Source organism: Capsicum annuum, unplaced genomic scaffold (genome assembly GCF_002878395.1).
Source record: "Capsicum annuum cultivar UCD-10X-F1 unplaced genomic scaffold, UCD10Xv1.1 ctg4331, whole genome shotgun sequence".
In the NCBI taxonomy this organism is placed as follows: Eukaryota; Viridiplantae; Streptophyta; class Magnoliopsida; order Solanales; family Solanaceae; genus Capsicum; species Capsicum annuum.
In genome coordinates, this window is record NW_025850773.1 from 506,275 (window position 1) to 517,279 (window position 11,005).

General features: G+C 37.5%; 1 non-coding gene across 1 annotated transcript; it reads left to right on the forward strand.

Moving 5' to 3' along the window:
- The first annotated feature begins 9,633 nt into the window (after positions 1–9,633).
- On the forward strand, positions 9,634–9,740 carry LOC124892018. Its single transcript, XR_007050027.1, has one exon. It is a non-coding gene; the product is annotated as a small nucleolar RNA R71 (small nucleolar RNA).
- Positions 9,741–11,005: the final 1,265 nt, after the last annotated feature.

The window sequence follows — 11,005 nt, forward strand, 5'->3', positions numbered from 1 at the left end:
CATTGCGTTGATGCACTGGAAGTTGCAGAAGAAGAATTTTGTAAGGCACAGAACTTATACATCGACGCGACGTATTGACATTGCGACGATGCACTGGAAAATTTTCTTCTTCAAATTTTGGCTAAGGCACACATATTGCCAGTCGACATGACGCATTGAGATAGCATCGTGTCACTGGAATTTGTCTCCAATTTCTTTCATTCTTTTCGTCAATCCTCAGCTTCTTTCTTTTCTCCTTACTCTCATGCATCTCCATATGTTTTTTACTTTGATCCGCATGGTCTTTCGCATCTTCATGATGTGTATCCAATTTTCTTTCAAATCCATAGGAAATTTACACCGTATCTCTAATCATATTGGTTAGCAACGAAACACAATTTAACTCACAATTCAATATAATTAGCACAATTTTTATTATTAAAACAAGTCCAAATATGGGTAAATAGCAGTGTTTGGACATATAAATACGCCCAAGATCACCACTCCACACTTAAAACCTCGTTCATCCTCGAACAGTTTCAAGTAGCACCATCATCAAACATTCTAATCACAACCTAAGAGTCATGCTAGTGTTGGGCACATGAACACTTTATTTCACACTTCATTGTCCTAACAGTGACATTCAATTCGTTGGCAAACTTAATATAAACATGTAATCAGGCAACTCAATAAGTAATCCAGACTTCCATCCGTATGCACCCTCATAATAAGAAAGTTTTCCCCATATCTCTCACAATTTTTCACTATTTATCATGAGGGAATATAAATTTTCAATCACTCGCTCTCACAAAGAATTCATACATAATAGGTAATGAACCATAGGATTGCCCTTAGTGTATTACTCCACTAACAGTCGGATGTTGAAATGGAGGATCAAATAGGTCTTTTTATAGTTGTAATGCAGGCTAAGGGACAGGTAGGAACTATTTAAGAAATAGTGAATAATCTCCCTAAGCACTTTAAATTTGTGCTTTTCTTCAAATCCCAATTCTCGTTATGCACCCTTATAGTAGCCATCCTCAACCTAAGCAATTTGCCTTAGTTGAGGTGCACATTGTCCTTAACGGACCAAGGCCAAAATAGGTTCATTGTAGCGCAATAACCGGGTAGCAATAACTGAAATTTTCATCACATATTATTTTTTAACTCCTAACTGTCACAATTAAATGCACAAATTACTTCTTTAGAGCTTCACTTTCACCTTTTTCTTTCTTTGTACTTCACATTCCCCCTTATTTCATTATTTGTATTAAAGCGCTTAGGAACTATGGATCAAATTAAGGTCTATCAAAGAAAGGATTTGACTACATATGAGGCTACCAAATAAATCAGGCTTAGGCTGAACGGGGCTTAACTAAGGTCATGCATAAGGGTACGTAAATAAAGTCTTTACAGTTCGGTTAACAAAGAAATGCCTAAGTCACATCCTACACCTAACACCCTTTATTTCGCTTTGTAAACACACCGGACAAGTTCTAGTTATTCCTATACATATAGAATATAAACAAATACTCACCCACTTTGTGTATGCTTAGAATCAAGTCGGATTTTTGCGATTTCTGATATTGTACTTTATCAAATTCAACATTAAGCCAATTAAACTAAACTACACTTGTTGGGATTAATCATCTAAAAAACATCTCATTTTGTTTCAACACAATTTCATTTTACCCAACACACTGCATTTTTCAAAGGTTGCAATCAAGGTCCTATCATTTTCTCAGCTTCTAAAGACGCATTCCCCTTAAGACGGTCGTCATCCATCCATCAAAGGAGAAGGCAGCTAACTAAGACGTTGTATAATGAGAATTGCCAAAGAGGGCACACATAATACTTGTAATTTGAAATTTTACCACAAAGGGTGAAAATAGAATACTGTAAATAAAGCAAACACTTTTAAACTAAGTGTGCCAAAGAGGGCAATTATCTTGCCAAAAAGGGCAATATTGTCAACTTACACAGAAATAAAAATTGTTCAACCAACACAACCAAAAACTAACATTGTTCAGAGATTGAAGATAAAAGAGATAAAGATGAAAAAGATCAACGACCAACCACCCCACACTTAAATAAGCACAAGGAAGGGTGGCATCGTACTCCCCACCCAGTCAAATATCACCATGGCCATCACATCATTAGTATCAGTATCATTTCCAAAGTCATCACCTGAGTCACCATCATCAGACTGCTCCTCTTCCTTGGACTCATCATCAGCAGAAGCCATGCGCCTCTCCTCATCTGTGGGGACTTCATCATCAACGAGCTCATCAAAGTTAGAGCCAATACGCAGTAAAGTTCAAGCATGAGGTCCTAGTGGGTAGACAAGATCCACCGTATGAATCTTCTATTGCTTGGCTGGACGCCCCCCATTCCTCAAATACAACATAGTTATCCTATACATACGGGCTATGATCTCATCAGTGCTAGCATTATACTCGGGCATAGTCAAATTCACACCATGAGGATCTGGTTCTTTGGTACGAGAAGTATCAAGTGGCCTGTCACCAACAGTCAGTCAATAATCTGCCTCCTCCCCTGGCATACCTTTTTGCCTCAAAAATCTGGTAAGCATCCCACCGAACCCATATCTCCAGCCCCCTAAGAATCGGGCCTTCTTCATCGCCAAAAAAATAATGGCACCCACATTCATATCCACATCATCATGCATCAAAGCATAAATAAGACACACCCTATCATGGGTCACCTCCGTCATATGTGTCCCATGAACAAGTCAAACATAAATGATTTTGGCCAATAAACGTGCCTCCCTATTCAAGTGAGCAAATGTAAGTGAAACATGCATACCTCCCTCTTTGTGGTGAATCCACCTTGCCGTAGATCGAGTGCCACATAGGAGATGACAGATATGCTGATAAGGTGGCTCAATGATTATTGTCTTCAATGGCTCTGGATCCACATAGGGTGCACCGAACAGCTTATTAACAGTGTTTGCAGTTAAAGTTATCACATGACCACGTACCTCAACCTCAGAATATTTTGGGTTCCAGTTTGCATAAAATTCCTGCACCAGGCTCAAGTTCCATACACCCGGCTACTCAAACAGAAAACTCATGTGTTGGGCCTCTATCTTTCTCACCATAGAGGGATATTTCTTCATCAAACTCTCCCTATTGATAAATTGATCAGCTGAATATTTCAACTCTTTGTGCCGAGAGTACCACTTTTGTCCTGCCACAACCACAACCTTAGTTCCAAACCTCTTTTGACCCCTAGGAATATGTGGGGCTCCAGGTACTCGGTCAGCTTCACGGCTTCTCTTCTTCCTAGGCTTAGATGGTCCAACTGCTCTTTTTCCTTTGCTTCTTTGTTGGTGGCTGCTCGACATTGTACCTATTAAACGTAACAATCCACAAACATATAAAACAAGAACCTTGAAATCTAGCCACCACTAAGTGTGAAAGTTACCCCACACTTAGTTGCTAGCACAGTCTTGTATATAAATGCACTAGAGTACTCAGACTTCCCCTTTTTATTTTACAAGTCCAAGCATCAGTTATTCAGTATAAACACACAAAGACATTTCAAAGTTGGCATAATTCACAATCTCAGCTCAAGGACTAATGAATGAATAATTTTTCACATAAACACCTCCACTTATGATTACATGACCTCTCTTCACCACACTAACTTCAGTCCCTCATAGCTACCACTAAGGTATTGTGACGTAGGTATTCACCCCACACTTAGTTTCCATCATATATTGAACATCATCATTCAAATATTCTTGAAATTTCCCCATGATTCAGCAAATCAACTTATTTATTTGGAAACTAAGTCAAATTAAAAATGCAATTCGTCAATTCAATAAGCACATAAATAAACCAACCTCTCCACATCTTAGATTCATTCATGAAAATACACCACAAGAACTAAGAGTAGTAAAAAAAATTTCAATAACCCACCATTCAAGATTAACAAAATGAGTTCAACAAAAATCCCTAAAGTAACACAATTACTTGTCACTAATTTACCTAAACATGCCATTTATGATCTCAAGTCCACATATAAAAACAAATTCATGCCCTTTATCACTAACTATTTAGTATTCTAAACATTATTTATCATCCAAACAACCTTTGAGTAAAGAAATAAAAAGAATACATGAACTTACCTTTGACTTGATGAAGAAAAATGGGGGGGGAGGGGAAGTTTTTTACTTGAGAGAAAAATGGGGCGGTGGCGGTGCTTAAGGTTAGGGAAAATGGGTGAATAAGTTAAGGTGTATATATAGAGGTCACCCAGAATTGAACAATCAACGTGATGCGTCTAATATAGCATTACAGATTCGACGCAATGCGTTATGTTCGCGTTGCTTCTATGGAAATATTTTTTCTAAGTGTTGCCTACATAGCAACCAACGCGGCCCGATGCATAACGTGTTGACAAGACTGACACAATGCTTCAGAATTGTGTTTGTCCACTAGAACTAGTATTAGAATATTTTTTCTAAGTATTAAATTGATGCACTTCGACGTGATGTATGAAGATAGCGTCGATCCACTGGAAATTACATCCCAAAAATTATCTAAGGCTAAATTTCCCATATTTTAATACATCTTTTCTTATCCCTTACCTTTTTCTTACCATGTATCACCTATTTACTTACACAAAGTCCCATGTTCAGCACCTTCTCATCTTCTCTTTCTCCACCAAGGTTCTCATTTCTGTACATTAATCAAAAACAACAAAATCATGTAAGTAAAATTGGGTTACCTCCCACCAAATGCCTTATTTTTTGTCGTGGCACAACTCATCTTTTTGTATTTTTCATTTTGTTCTTCAACTACTAAAAATTAAACTACCTATTACATTACATTTATGGGTTGCCTCCCACACAGTGCCTTATTTTACGTCAGAGCATGACTTAGCTCAATTCTACCCCTCAGCAAAGGTAATGGATTCCTTTTGCTTATCCGGATGATCAGCCTAATAATGTTTTACACAATGTCCATTCACCAGGAACTTCTCCATCTTCTCTTTATTCCATAACTTTATAGATCCATAAGGGGTCATTCGCACCACCTTAAAAGTTCTAGATCATTTCGATCGCAATTTACCCAGGAATAACTTAAGCCTTTAATTAAACAACAAAACAAGTTGTCCAGGTTCAAATACACTCTTGAATTTATTTATCATGCCATCTCTTAGTCTTCTCCTTATATATTTTGGCATTTTTGTAGGTGTGAAGCTTAAACTCATTAAGCTCATTCAGCTGCTGTAACCATTTCTCCCTCGTGGCAGTCATCTCAAGATTCAGCTTTTTCACAGCCCAATATGCTTGATTTTCCAGCTCCACAGGCAAATGACATGCTTTACCATAAACCAAGAGATATGGGGACGTCCCAATAGGTGTTTTGTACGCTATTTTGTAAGCCCAAAGTGCATCATCTACGTTCTCATCCCAATATTTTCTCTGCCCATTCACAGTCTTCTGAAGTATCTGCTTAATCTCTCGGTTGGACACCTCAAATTGTCCACTAGTTTGGGGATGGTATGCAGTAGCAACCTTGTGCCTACCACCATATTTAGCAAGAAAATTTTTGAACCAAGTGTTGATAAAGTGCGTACCTCCATCACTAATTATCTCTCTAGGTGTACCGAATCTAGAAAATATGTTCTTCTTTACAAATTTCATAACTACCCTTGAATCATTAGTCAGACTAGACACAGCTTCCACCCATTTAGAGACGTAGTCAACCGCTATAAGAATGTACAAATTGCCTTTTAAAGCTGGGAATGGTCCCATGAAATTGATCCTCCAAACATCAAAGACTTCGACTCCTAAAATATTATTGAGGGGCATCTCATGATGCCTAGATATAGTACCCAAACTTTGACATTGATCATAATTTTTCCAAAAGCAATTGCGTCCCTAAATAATGTAGGCCAAAAAAAACATAATTGCAGCATTTTTATAGTAGTCCTTTCACCCCCATAGCGTCCATCATAAGGAGATGAGTGGTAATATTCAAGCACCTTTGAAAAATCAGCCTCTGGGATACACCTACGAATAACTTCATCTGGACCCTACTTAAAAAGATACGGTTCGTCCCAACTATAGGCACGTGAATCATGGAGCAATTTTTTTCTTTGTTGTGTGGTGGCATCAGGAGGGCACAACTCACAAGCTATCAGATTCACAATATCAGCATACCATGGGAACTCAACTGCATCTAAAGACAACAACTTTTCATCAGTAAACTCTTCCTTAATACTAAGAGAGTCATCAATAATATGATTTTGACTTTCCAGCTGTGACAAGTCGTCAACAACTTGATTTTCATCTCCTTTCCTATCTTGTACCTCAAGATTGAATTCTTGGAGTAGCAAAATCCACCTAATTAGTCAAGGCTTTGCATCCTTCTGGTTCACAAGATACTTAATGGTAGCATGATCAATATGAACAATGACCTTAGTGCCAACTAAGTAAGATCTAAACTTGTCGATTGCGTACGCTACTGCCAATATCTCTTTCTCTATAACCGTATAATTAACTTGAGCATCATTCAATACTTTGGTAGCATAGTAGAGCAAGCAAAATACCTTATCTCTTCTCTAACCCAAAACCGTTCCCACAGTGTCACTAGCATCACACATTAACTCAAATAGTAACTCCCAATCTGGTGAAATCAGAATTGGTGCTTCAGTCAACTTCTTCTTTAGTTTTTCAAAGTCTTCTTGGCAATCAGCCCCAAACTCAAATTTGGCTTCTTTCTCCAATAATTTGCATATGGGGCTTGCAATTCTTGAGAAATTTTGAATGAACTGCCTATAGAAACTTGCATATCACAGAAAACTCCACACTCCTTTAACTGTGACTGGATGTGGCAATTTTTCAATCACTTCTACCTTTGCCTTATCTATCTCGAGTCCTTTATATGACACTTTATGGCCTAGGACAATTGCTTATTTAACCATAAAGTGGCATTTTTCCCAATTTAGCACTAAGTTTGTCTTTTCGCATCGAGCTAGAACTTTGTCAAGACTCTGTAAGCACTATTTAAAAGAATTACCGTACACAGAGAAATCATCCATGAATACCTCTATAAAGTCTTCAACCATGTCAGAGATATAGCCATCATACATCTCTGAAATGTAGCAGGTGCATTGCATAAGCCAAAGGGCATGCGCCTGAATGCGTATGTGTTGTAGGGACAAGTGAAAGTGGTGTTTTTCTAGTCTTCAGGTGCTATGATTATCTGATTATAGCCGGAGTACCCATTCAGGAAACAATAATACTTTTGTCCCACCAATCTATCCCACATTTGGTCAATAAAAGAAATCAGTTAGTAATCTTTATGATTTGCTTTATTCAATATCTGATAATCAATACATATCCTCCAACCAGTCACCATACGTGTGGTGATCAACTCATTATCATAATTTGTTATCATGGTCATCCCTCCTTTCTTTGGTACAAGTGCACCAAACTCACCTATTTTTTATTGGAAATTGGGTAGACAATACCACTATCTAACAACTTGATCACTTCTTTTCTGACCACCTCTTTCATCACGAGATTTAACCTTCTTTGTTGCTGCACTCTAGGTTTGCAACCCTCTTCCATATAAATGTTATGCATGCAAAATGCTGGATTGATTTCTCTAATATCGGACATCTTCCAACCAATCACTTTTCTTCTCCTCTTTAGAAGTGTTATAGCTTTCTTTACCTGTACATCTGATAACCCTGCAGAGAAAATAGCAGGCAAAGTATCTTGATCACCAAGAAAAACATATTGTAAATATGAAGGAAGAACCTTAAGCTCTAAGTTAGGAGATTCTTAAACTAAGGGCTTGGGTGATGGACCAATTGGCCTATTCAATGGTTTGACAAACACTTTCTTCATCTCAACCACTGCCAAATTCATAACCGGGAATAATTCCAATACTTCCATATCTCCATAAAGATCATAACCTACCAAATCGCTCTCTAATAGATCATCAGATAACAACAAATACCAACTAGAAGCAAGATCAATAATCGATATAAATAAAAACTCCCCATATATAGCTGGCAGTTTCAACGCCTTGTAAATATCAAAAACTTCTACTTTATCATGCACTCGCATTGTTATTTTCCCTGTCGCTACATCTATCAGTGACTACCTTGTTGCTAAGAAAGGTCATCCCAAAATAAATAGAACAACAGGATCAGCCTCAAAGTCAAGAATTACAAAATCTACTAGAAAGATTAAGGATCCCACTTGCACCAAAACATCCTCGATAATACATCCGACCTAGCAAGTGATCTATCCGCCAGCTGCAAATTAATAGTAGTAGGTTTGGGACTCCCAAGACCCATCTTTCAATACCACGATATGGGCATAAGATTTATGCTAGCTCCCAAGTAACACAATCCACGTGCACAAATAGTCTGTTCAATGGTAATCTGCAAGGTGAAACTACCCGGATCTTTAAGCTTTGTGGGCAATTTATTTTGAATCTTGGACGTGAACTCTTGAGTAAATGCAACTGTAGCATACTCGGTCAACTGGTTCTTATTTGCAACTGTATCCTTCAAGTATTTTGCATATTTTGGCACACTTTGCAGAATTTCAACAAGAGAAAGATTCACTTCAACCTGCTTCAGAAGATCTAAGAACTTATAACTTACCTCCTCTTGATGCTTCCTTGCCCTTTGAGGAAAGGGTAAGGGAAGAGTCTTTTTTTCCATATGAACATCATCACTCGCTATTTTTTCTTTGATTTTATTCTATGTATTATCTTCAGTATTATCCTCAATGACTGTAGGATTTACCTACTCCTAAACTGTCTCCTTCATTTGCAATCCACTCCTCATTATAACAGCATTCACCTACTTAGGATTAGCCTCTATATCTCTAGGTAATGCTTTTGAGGCCTTTTATTCTGTGCTTTTACAATCTTACCCAATTACAACTCTAGATTTCTTGTAAGAAATTATTGACTCTTCAACTTAGTTGCAAACTGTGCCTATTGAGTCTTTATTACTGATGCAAACTGTGTTTGTTGAGCTATAAACTGCTTTATCAATTTGTCTATATTGCTAGATTGAGTAGTTGCCTGAGTATTCTAAGCTGGATATAGATTTGGTTGCACTGGTCCCTTGTACTGATTTACATTCTGTGCTTGATTTCTACCCCATGAGAAATTGGGATGGTTTCTTCAATTGGGATTATAATTGTTACCAAAATTTTGTTGTCCCTGCCAATTGACATTCCCCACATAGTTAACAGAATCTGGATTAGCTGTGCAAGCATCAACTACATGCTCACCACTTCCACAAACCTCACACCAAGAATTTGCTAATTGGACTACATTTATTGTAGCTACTGGTTGAGTAACACCCAACTTTATGTTATTAACCTGAGTAATCATATGATTTTGCATAGCCATGATTTGTGCCTGTAATGCTGTGAACTGATCTACCTCCAATACCCCTGCAACTTTCATAGGAGTACTCCTTGAATTTGTATGCCAATCAGCATTCCCTTGTGAAATCCGATTCAGCAGTGTGTACGATTCTTCATACGTCTTTTCAACAGCATGTCCACCTACTGTTAAATCCAAGAGGATCTTTATGTTTGGCTCCAATCCTTCTATGAAATTATGCACAAGAACGTTATTGGATTGATGATGGTGAGGGAAATTTCTGAGCATACCCTTAAATCTCTCCCAAGCTTTATAGAGATTCTCTCTATCTTTCTGTCTTAAACTCAAGATCTCACTCCTCAAGTGTGTCGTCTTCCCAGATGGAAAGAATTAAATAAGAAACTTCTGAGCTAGATCTTCCCATAAAGTGATGGAGAGTGATGGTTCAGTATGTAATCACCTTTTTGCTTTCCCCATTAGGGAGAAAGGAAAGAGTGTCAATCTGACATAATAACAATTCACCCCTTTAGAAATGTAAGTATCGCTAATTTCCAAGAAGGTCTGTATATGCTGCTGCGGATCTTTGTGTGAAAGGCCATGAAATTTCCCTGCTAAATTAAGCAATTGCACCATATTCTGCTTATATTCAAATCAACCTCCTAGTTTAGGATTGAGGATACTTGTCGTCACATGGTTCGTAAGTGGGATTACCACCTCACGAATAGGTCTAGTAGGTTGTTGAGCAGGAACAACTGGAATAATAGGAATGACAAGAGGTGGAACATTCCCGGCATTTGGATCCACCGGTTCATTTCATTGTTCGGCCATTCTTCGCCTTTGTTGAAAGATTTGCTCTGGTTCTGCAAAAGGCTCAACCAATTTTTTATCTATCACCAGTGTTGGATTCAACTAAACCTGCAAAAATTTAGCCACTAAGATCAAGTTGTTAACACCTAAAATTAATATCAAAAACCAAAAATTTAGCAATTTACTAGTTATATTAGTCCCCGGCAATGGTGCCAAAAACTTACTGCGGCTCAGATGCATACGTAAGTGCACGTGACCGTACAAGTAATATAGTGATTTAGATAATTAGATATCGTTCCCACGAAGACTAAGCTACTAGAAATTTAACCAACTTTTAGTTTTAGACAACGAGTATTAGGTATTGTATAGTATCAAGATTAGTTTGAAATTGAGAATAAAAATGTAAATTAATAAAGAAGAAATAAAATTTTATGACTAGAGCAAAGAAAACAACGGTTGTAAACTATAATGATAAGGATTCCAGGGTTGAGGATTCTCAAACAATCATACAAATCTCTATTCTTATAGTAAACTAATTGGTTATCGGGTTGTTGGTTCGCAAGGTTCAGGCAACAATCTTGATCTCCCGACCTAAAATCTTTTATCTATTGAATATTGTAGCTACAACTCCCGCAGAGATACAACAATTCTTCTAGATTCATTAAGTAATCTTCTTGTAATTGAACCAAACAAGGATTCGAGGTATATCCCTATCCTAGATGCTAATTCAAACCCCTTATTTTACAAAAGGATAAGAACCTTGCTTCTAAATTTTCTCATTCTAATCTACTATTCTCCTCTCAGATTCACATAGAAATATAAAT